Source organism: Eumetopias jubatus, unplaced genomic scaffold, assembly GCF_037043125.1.
Source record: "Eumetopias jubatus isolate StellerSeaLion01/CBP00866 unplaced genomic scaffold, mEumJub1_p1.0 scaffold_4, whole genome shotgun sequence".
Classification (NCBI taxonomy): Eukaryota; Metazoa; Chordata; class Mammalia; order Carnivora; family Otariidae; genus Eumetopias; species Eumetopias jubatus.
The window spans coordinates 1680530-1688824 of record NW_028274810.1 but is presented as its reverse complement, the minus strand read 5'-3'; the positions used below and the strand labels follow the sequence as shown (position 1 = coordinate 1688824).

The following is an 8295-nucleotide window of genomic DNA, read 5'->3' as shown; positions in this document are numbered from 1 at the left end:
GACTCCTGTAATCATTTTGTCTTGGGACCTGGTCTCTCTCATGGCATCTCTGAGAGTCTTGGGTTTCTAGGCTTGGGTCTATTAATTGTTGTTGCCCATCATCATTTGCTGTTGAGATTTGGTTTCTCACTTGGTGTTTCTGACCCTCTTGGGAATCTTGCCTCTGACCTCTCATTTGATCACTCTCAGTATCTCCTGGTATTGGGTTCTGGTCTCTTGTGTGGTACCTGTGAACAACTTGGGTTTCTGGGTTCCAGTCTCTCATCTGATGCTCTCCATCTTGCCTTGGTATTGGCATCTGGTCTCTCACTTGGTGTCTCCCAACATCCTGGTATCTTAAGCTCTGGTTTCTTTCTTGGTATCTCCTATCATCCCTTGGTGTTTGGGTTTGGTCTCTCACTTGGTGTTTTCTTATATCTTGTGGTTCAGGGCTCAGGTTTCCCCCATGCTGTGATTCTAGGCTTTGGTCTCTCACTCCATGAGTCTCATCATCACTGGGTGTTGGGATCTGGTGTCACACTTCATCTGTCTGACTCTCTTGGGACTCTTGGAATTCCCTCCTTTGGAATTTTTCTATCTGCAATTGCCTACCTTCTAGCTCCGTTGCTTGTTGTTCTTGACTTTCTGTTCTTCTTTCCCTTTCATTTAACTCAGGATAGAGACTAAGTTTTATGCATGTATAATAAGCCTTTGTCAGTCCAAATATGAGCAAAGTGAATTCACTGAAATCATCTGTTTTGTCACCATCTTGATCCAGCTGTTGGAGGATATTTTCTGTTGTTTCAGACTTATTTGTTTTCTATGAGAAAAAAAATCAAAAAAGGAAGTAGTGTATTTGTCACTTTTTTTCTTATGTCTTTTTTTGTTACCTAGAATATTTCTTAGGAGACATGTAGCCATTCTCTTTTCTATTTCTTTTTGTTCTTTTTGTTAGGTACCTCATTGAATAATATATTTTTTCCATTGGATAAATGCATAGTTTTATATTTTGAAATCCCAGTGAATGAAATAATTATTCCTAACAAGTATTACTAAGGTAAAACATAATTTTGTGAAATATTTATTAATCACTAACACCCTCTCTCTTCCCCCAGCTCTCATTTCATATTTCAAAAATAAAACATGAGTTACTAAAGTAACTGTTCTCATCTATCCAAGCAAAGGATCAAATCTACATTGTTGTATACTCTTTTTTTCTAAGACAATAGAGGAAGTTCATCTATTTCAAACGCAAATCCTTCTATTTGGATTTTGTTATTTGGTTATCAAGTCCATGCCATTTACTTTCTAAATGACACAATACCTTCTGACAATCCCTCTTTCTCTTGATTTTTCGATATTTTAGTCTTCACTGGCCATCATGCTGCAACAGTTGCTTTATTAGGTATCATATTTTAAAATATTTTTGTGCACCATCTTTGCCCGTTTCTTTCTTTCTTTCTCTCTCCCTTTCTTTCTTTCTTTCTTTCTTTCTTTCTTTCTTTCTTTCTTTCTCTACTACCCATTATCTTTTCTTACCATTTATCTCCAGGCTTCTTGAAAGAGTTATTATTTGCAAATATCTCTACTTCTTTACTCTTCATTCACCCTTTAGGCCATGTCACCCTGGCATTCATATTTACCACTATTTACCACTACCACTTGGTAGTGACTTCCTTAATGCCAAATACAATGGACGCTTTTTGATCGACATTTCATTTCACCTCTCAGCTTCAATTCACACAACTAAGTAATCCTTCCTTTGCAAATGTTCTCTTCTCTTGGATTCCATGACCATCCCACTCTCCTGGTTTTCCTCCGACATCTCTGGCCCCCTTGTCCATTTTCTATTCTCATTTCTCCTCTTCTACTTGACTTCTAATTATTGGAGTTATTCAGGATTTAACCTTGGAGAGTCTTCCTATTCTATGTTGTTGCCTTATCACCCATTCTTGTAGATTTTCACCATAAATCAGAAGATGATAGTCAGATTTTTATCTTTGGACCAGATCTCTCATCTGAATTCCATACCTATCTACTCAACTGCTTTGGTGACATCTTCTCTGTGATATATCACAAATAGGAGAAATTCAACTTCCAGCTTCAGAGTTCAATATCCAATGCAGAATTCTTGACTTTTCCCCCATGTCTGCTTCTCATCCTCCCCATCTCAGTAAATGGCACCACCATCTTTTCCAGTTTTTAAGTCAGAAGCTTGGTAGCTGTCTTTGATTCTTTCCTCATTTACCTTCCAATCCAGTTGACCACAAAGCCTTCAGTTTCTACCTCCAAAATGTAATTAGCAGCTCATTTATTCATTTTCTTTCTCATTGCTTGGATCCCAATCTAACCTACCATCATCTTTGCCTGCACTGTTGTGGTAGCCTTCTCATAGGTCTGTTGGCTTCTTCTTTTGTCCCCTTACAATCTGTTCTCCACTCAGAAGTCAAATGACTTAAAAAAACCTGTAAATTAGGTCTTGTTATTCCTCCACTCAGAATTTTTTAAAATGGCTTTCTGTTATGTTTAGGGGAAAAAAAATTCAATGCCTTAACATGGTCTACAAAGCTCTTCATGATTCAGTCCTGGCCCCATTCACCACCTTCACCTCCTGCCATTCTTCTGTCTAGCCACACTTGCCTTCTTCCAGTTCCTTGAACATATGAAGCTATTACCTGACTCAAGGATTTTTTATACTCTTCTTTCCTGGAACTCTCTTCTAACCATTCTTTGCCCTGCCAACTTCTACACATCCTTCAAGTCTTAACTTATTTTTTTCTTTAAGTCTTAACTTAAATGTCACTTCCTCAAAGAATCTTCTCTGACTCCCCAGTAGAACATAACATTTATCATTGTTTTTAACCAATAGTTTTACGATTATTTATTGTCTGTAAACTTTTTTTTTTTTAAGGGTAAAGTGGGTATTTTATTTATTTGTACTTAAACCTATAAACCAATCAGCCAAACGGGTACTATTATCATGATACATTAAAATACAAAACATCTTTCTACAAATCCTAGAATAATGAACAAATTAACAGTGCTAGTAAAACATCACAAGGGACAGAGGAAATCAATGAAGCACATGATAGCTTAACCCCTCACCGGTAGTAATTGAGGTTATTAACAAGAAAAGCCTTACAATCTCAGAAAATACAAATTATCCTTCATCACACATCTTTGTATCTTCACTTCCTATTCTTGAGGTTAGATTCTAGAGCCTAAAGAGATCCACATTAGGATTGTATCTAGTCACCTATAGCCAGAAACACCTTTTCTCATGTTGTCCAGAGCAGCCACTGCTCCTGAAACCTCTTTGACTCCAATTGTACCCCCTCAGTGGACACAATAAGAATAATGGGAAACAGAATATTGAGGCAGAGATCTATAGGACCCTAAATGACAAAGCCTAGGAGAAGTAATACAGCCACCACCCAAATTGAGATTGAATAATATACTCATCGTCACACATCTTCAGGCTCTATGTTCATAGAGTAATTTGGGAACAAATCCATTATTTGCTGGGTACTAAAATACTTAGCGGATTGTTGTATTACACTATGGCTTTCCCCAGAAGTTGCTAAGATGGACTCCAAATCGCTGATGGAATTTTGCTGGAACTGGACCTGGGGCTGCAGGGATTCCTCCCCACAGTTCTGGAGCTGATTGTTCCAGGCTTGGGGGCACCAGGTCTGATTGGCCCAGGAATGGTTGCCCCAAGACTGGCTGTTCCAGGAGTGGTTGCTCCAATTCAGGTTATTCCAGGTCTGGTTGCTCCATAATGGAAGGTTTCCAGGGCACCTGGGTGGCTCAGTTGGTTGAGCAACTGCCTTCGGCTCAGGTCATGATCCTGGAGTCCCGGGATCGAGTCCCACATCGGGCTCCCAGCTCAGCGGGGAGTCTGCTTCTCCCTCTGACCCTCTTCCCTCTCGTGCTTTCTATCTCTCATTCTCTCTCTCTCAAATAAATAAATAAAATCTTTGAAAAAAAAGATCATCATAATGGAAGGTTTCCAGAACTGTTCCTCAGGTATCCCTTGTGGTAGGAATAGAAGCCTGGGTATTCTGCGGTTGCTGTGTTGTTCTGAGTCACACTCTTGCTCTCCTCTGGCCAATGGTTTTTCTGCCACCTCTTACATTTCATTCTCTGGTTCTAGAACCAGGTCTTCACCTGCTTATAGCTAAGGTTCAGAGTGTTGGAAAGTTCTTGCATTTGCTGGAGACTGAGGTATTTCTGTCTCTGAAATCGATCATTGAGGACACAGAGTTGGGCCTGAGAGGACACGGTCCTGATCTTCTGTTTCTTGCCCTGGGCCGTATCTTCCTTCCTCACTGTTCTCTCCTCCCCAGAAGTGGGTGGTACTTTTACCCTGGGACTGGTGGAGGAATCAGGGCTGTCCTGAACATGCAGATCCTTGGATGCAGGAAGAGGAGAGATGGTCTCCACATGGGGTGTCTCAGCAGATCACATTTGCAGGGACGCATAATTTTCTTCAGGCCCATAAATCTCAGGCATTGGAGAAGAGTCTCTAGAACTGGGTGCTTCGGGGGCGAGGCGGGCATTGGGGCAGAGCTGGATTGGCACTCATGTTGGTGAGTTGAGGGTAGACAGGGGGAAAAAAAGAGCGAGATTGCAAGAAAGGCCCAGGCTTATGGATCTAGGTGGAAGAGCTGAGGAGAGTAGGAAGACCTCCAGATGTTAGAAGTCTGAGAAAGACAGGATGAAGTGCATCACCACTGCACCAGTAAGAGCCAACCAGCCCAATGGAACCGTCTGTAAACTTTTTGAAGGCAAGAAGCATGTCTATTTTGCTCATTAATCTTCCCCAGAGCCTAGAAATACACTTTGCATATAACTGATGCTAAATAAATATTGGTTGAATGAGTGAGTGGATAAATGTGTGCCAGAATGGTGCCAGGTGCTAGAAATACAAAGGAAAACATGGCAGTCATGGTTGCTGCCTTTACAGACAAGTAAACAGGCAATTACTACACACTGTGTTCCACAGGGTGAAATGGGAGCCAGTGAGACAAGCACCTAAACCCGATCACTTTGGCTGCAGTCAGGTAACAGTAGGTTGTGGCAATAGGGAGAGGCAAGAAATGCGGTGGGGAAAACAATTAGAAGGCTCTTGCAATAATCCAGGTAGAGATGCTAGTGGCCTGAACCAGTGCAGGGACAGCAGTTAAGGAGAGAAGGGGCCAGGTCTGGGAGAGATTTATTTAGAACTCAGAAGAAGCAGGTCTTGGTGACTGAATTAGATGTGATAGAATAGGTCTAGTTGTCAGAGATGGAGTTGTCAAGGCTAGTGTTCAGATTCTTGGATTAGACAAGTGAGTGGGTCTTTGCTGCTGTATTTGTTGAGGAATGGAATGTAGAAGGAGAACAAGATTTGAGGGTGGATTTCTGCAAAGTTTGAGTTTGCGATGCTTATGCAATATCCATGGGATATTTGACATGTCTGAAGCTTAGGAGAGAGACCCTGACTGGTGAGTTGACTGAAAGGCGCAGTATCCAGAGAATGGTTGAAGCAGAGAGAGTTAGAAGAATTACCAGGGGGAGCACACAGAGTGAGAATAGAATCCCAGAGAACATCAGCCCTTAAATGACAAAGCATAGAAAGAGGAACTTGAAATAACCCTGAGAAGAAATAGCTGGAGAGGTAGGAGGACAGCAGGAGAGAGTAGTACCACTGGAGCCAAGAAGACAGTCCCAAGTACCAGAGTACATGGGCAAGGAGAGTGACTATTCTTCTTACCTCCAGAGCATTTCCAAACTCTTGCTGGAGAAGTGTCTTAAGTTCCTTCTTGAGCAACCTCTGACAGTGTCCATCACTCTTTGCGTGCTTGTGGAAAACATTGGTGATACTGATGATGCTTCTCAGAAGACAGTGAGGCATCTTGTTTTGCCAGAAGTACACTTAGGATGTGACAAGGAATACTCAACTTGTTTCATAGTCCTGAACTGTTACAATTTCTTCTTTTTTTCATTTCTTGGAAGGCAGACAACAATGTAAAAATCTGACCTATTCATAATGCCAGATGTCTACCTGGCCTGCGTAATTTGTGAAATTTGGCATTTTTACTTCATCTTTCATTTCCAATGATAATGCTTTTACTATAATTCCCAGAAAGAAGAGGACAGAAACTAAACAGGTCCCCTTGGCTTTGTAGCCCTGAATGCATCATGTAGAAGTCATCTGGAATGAAGATAGCATGGCCTTTCCTTCCACATCTGAAGTGTCTTCTGTGGACGTGCTGATGGGAGGGTTCCAGACTGTACTAGACTACCTGGCCCAAGAAGTAAAGAGCAGGCCTAGACAATCTCCATCAGATTATCTTTTTCTTTGTATTTACCCCTGTTATGCTACATGTCACATTGTATATGAATTGCTTGTTTCTTATCTTACTCCTTTAAAGATTGTTCTTTAAAGGCCAGGACCATGTCTTATCTATTTTTTGTATTTTTCCTAGTGCCTAGAATATAGTAGAAGTTCAAAAAATGTTTGATGCATGGATGCATGAACAAATGAATGATTCCTAATTTGAGTGGTATGTTGGATTAGGTCTGTGGTTCCCAAGCCTTGCTGTACTTTAGAATCACCAGGGGATCTTTAGAGAAATAGACTCCAGGTCCCACCTCCAGAGATATGGTTTACCAGGTCTGTGGTGGACCCTGGACTCTGCATTTAAAAAGCTCCTGGCTGATTCTGATGCAGCTTTGAGAACCATTGGCCACCTGATCTCTGAAGTCCTTTGCCGCTACAGGATGCTCTGATGTCAAAAGTAATAAATTAATTGATTCAACAGTTAACTATTTCTTTTGTGCCATTGCAGTGGTGTATTCTGGGAATGTGAATGAATAAGAAACTGTTCCTTTCCTCAGGGAACTCAAAGCCTGGAGGAGGAGATACAAAGTTACACAGTACAGTCCAATAATGGACACCCAGTGGTTGGAGACTAAGACAGGAACATTTCTTCAGATGTTTCCTTTCTTGAAGACAATAGAGGATTCTGAAAATATTAGCTTTTGGGTGAAGTCCACTAGGATTTTACTTCTCTCATTTGAATAAGAACATGTCATGGTTGGGAAAGTCATAGAATTCTCCAGAAAGGCAAAATTACACAATCTGCACAATCTTAATTGTCTATGTAAGAGTGCTAAGAAAGAGAAACGGGTATAAAAAGACAAATAGAATTTTTTCTTGAAGGACTCACCTAGGTTGCCAAGAGAAATGGAGGACTTAGGCTGAGAGCTTGTGAAATACTGGTTTGGGGATCCTGGTGCTTATATAGGTGTTTTAATTGCACCCTTTAGCCAGACATCTTTTGCAGACAATGCCCTGGTGTCTAATGGACTGATTCATTGCCAACCAAACCCCATTCCACCTGTTTCTTCTCCAGCGGGCCTTTAATCTCCGTGTTTCCTTGAATGCCGTTCCTATTGCCTTCTCTCTCTGTCCACAGCTTGACCCCTGAGGGACAGGTGTACCTTACATCCACTGTAAGGCCATAGCACCACCAGAGTGTGCTGACAGAGTGCTGAAGTACACTCAAGAAAAACCTGGTGAACCAAGAGTGGCCTTACCTCCTGGAAGTAAAATACGTTGATTCTTGATCTGAGCCATTTTAATCCTGAGTAAGGTCTTTCTCACCATTCATAAACAGCACATCTGCATGTTGGACTAATAATCCAGTTACATTACATGCTTGCTTTCATGTGATGGTGCACACAAACGTGCGTCTGTCTTAACTGCCATCTGGCCTGTTCCCCATGCTGGTGACTCTCCCCCTCATGATCCTGCTCCCTCTGTCCATGTGCTGTGCAAGCATAAGATGCTAGCACTGCAGTAGAGATAATGCTTTTCTAGCAGCAAAATCATGGACCCAGGAGAGGATCTGTGGGCTGCAGAGTTGGTGGTCTGTTGAAATTTCACTGCTTTTTGTAGAATTTCACCAGCCGGGGACCCTTTCTATTTGGTTCTATTCACTTTCACTACTGTGAGCCTAGAAGGAAGCGTTTTTTGTTTTTGTTTTTCTAAAGATTTTATGTATTTATTTGAGACAGAGAGAGTGAACATGAGCTGGGTGGGAGGCAGAGGGCGAAGTGGGCTCCCTGCGGGGCTCGATCTGGGATCCTGGGATTATGACCTGAGCCAAAGGCAGACACTTAACCAACTGAGCAACCCAGGCACCCCGGAAGTGGGTTTTTTTTCATTATTAAAGACCATTTTCTTTCTTTCCTTCTTTTCTTCATTCCTTTTTTTTTTTTTAAGAGAGAGAAAGGGGAGGGGCAGCGGGAGAGAGAGAATCTCAA

At 41.6% G+C, this 8295-nt stretch overlaps 1 pseudogene; it reads right to left on the bottom strand.

Annotated features, from left to right (window-relative positions):
* Positions 1–3306: 3306 nt before the first annotated feature.
* On the bottom strand, positions 3307–4567 carry LOC114197249 (homeobox protein NANOG-like; annotated as a pseudogene).
* Positions 4568–8295: the final 3728 nt, after the last annotated feature.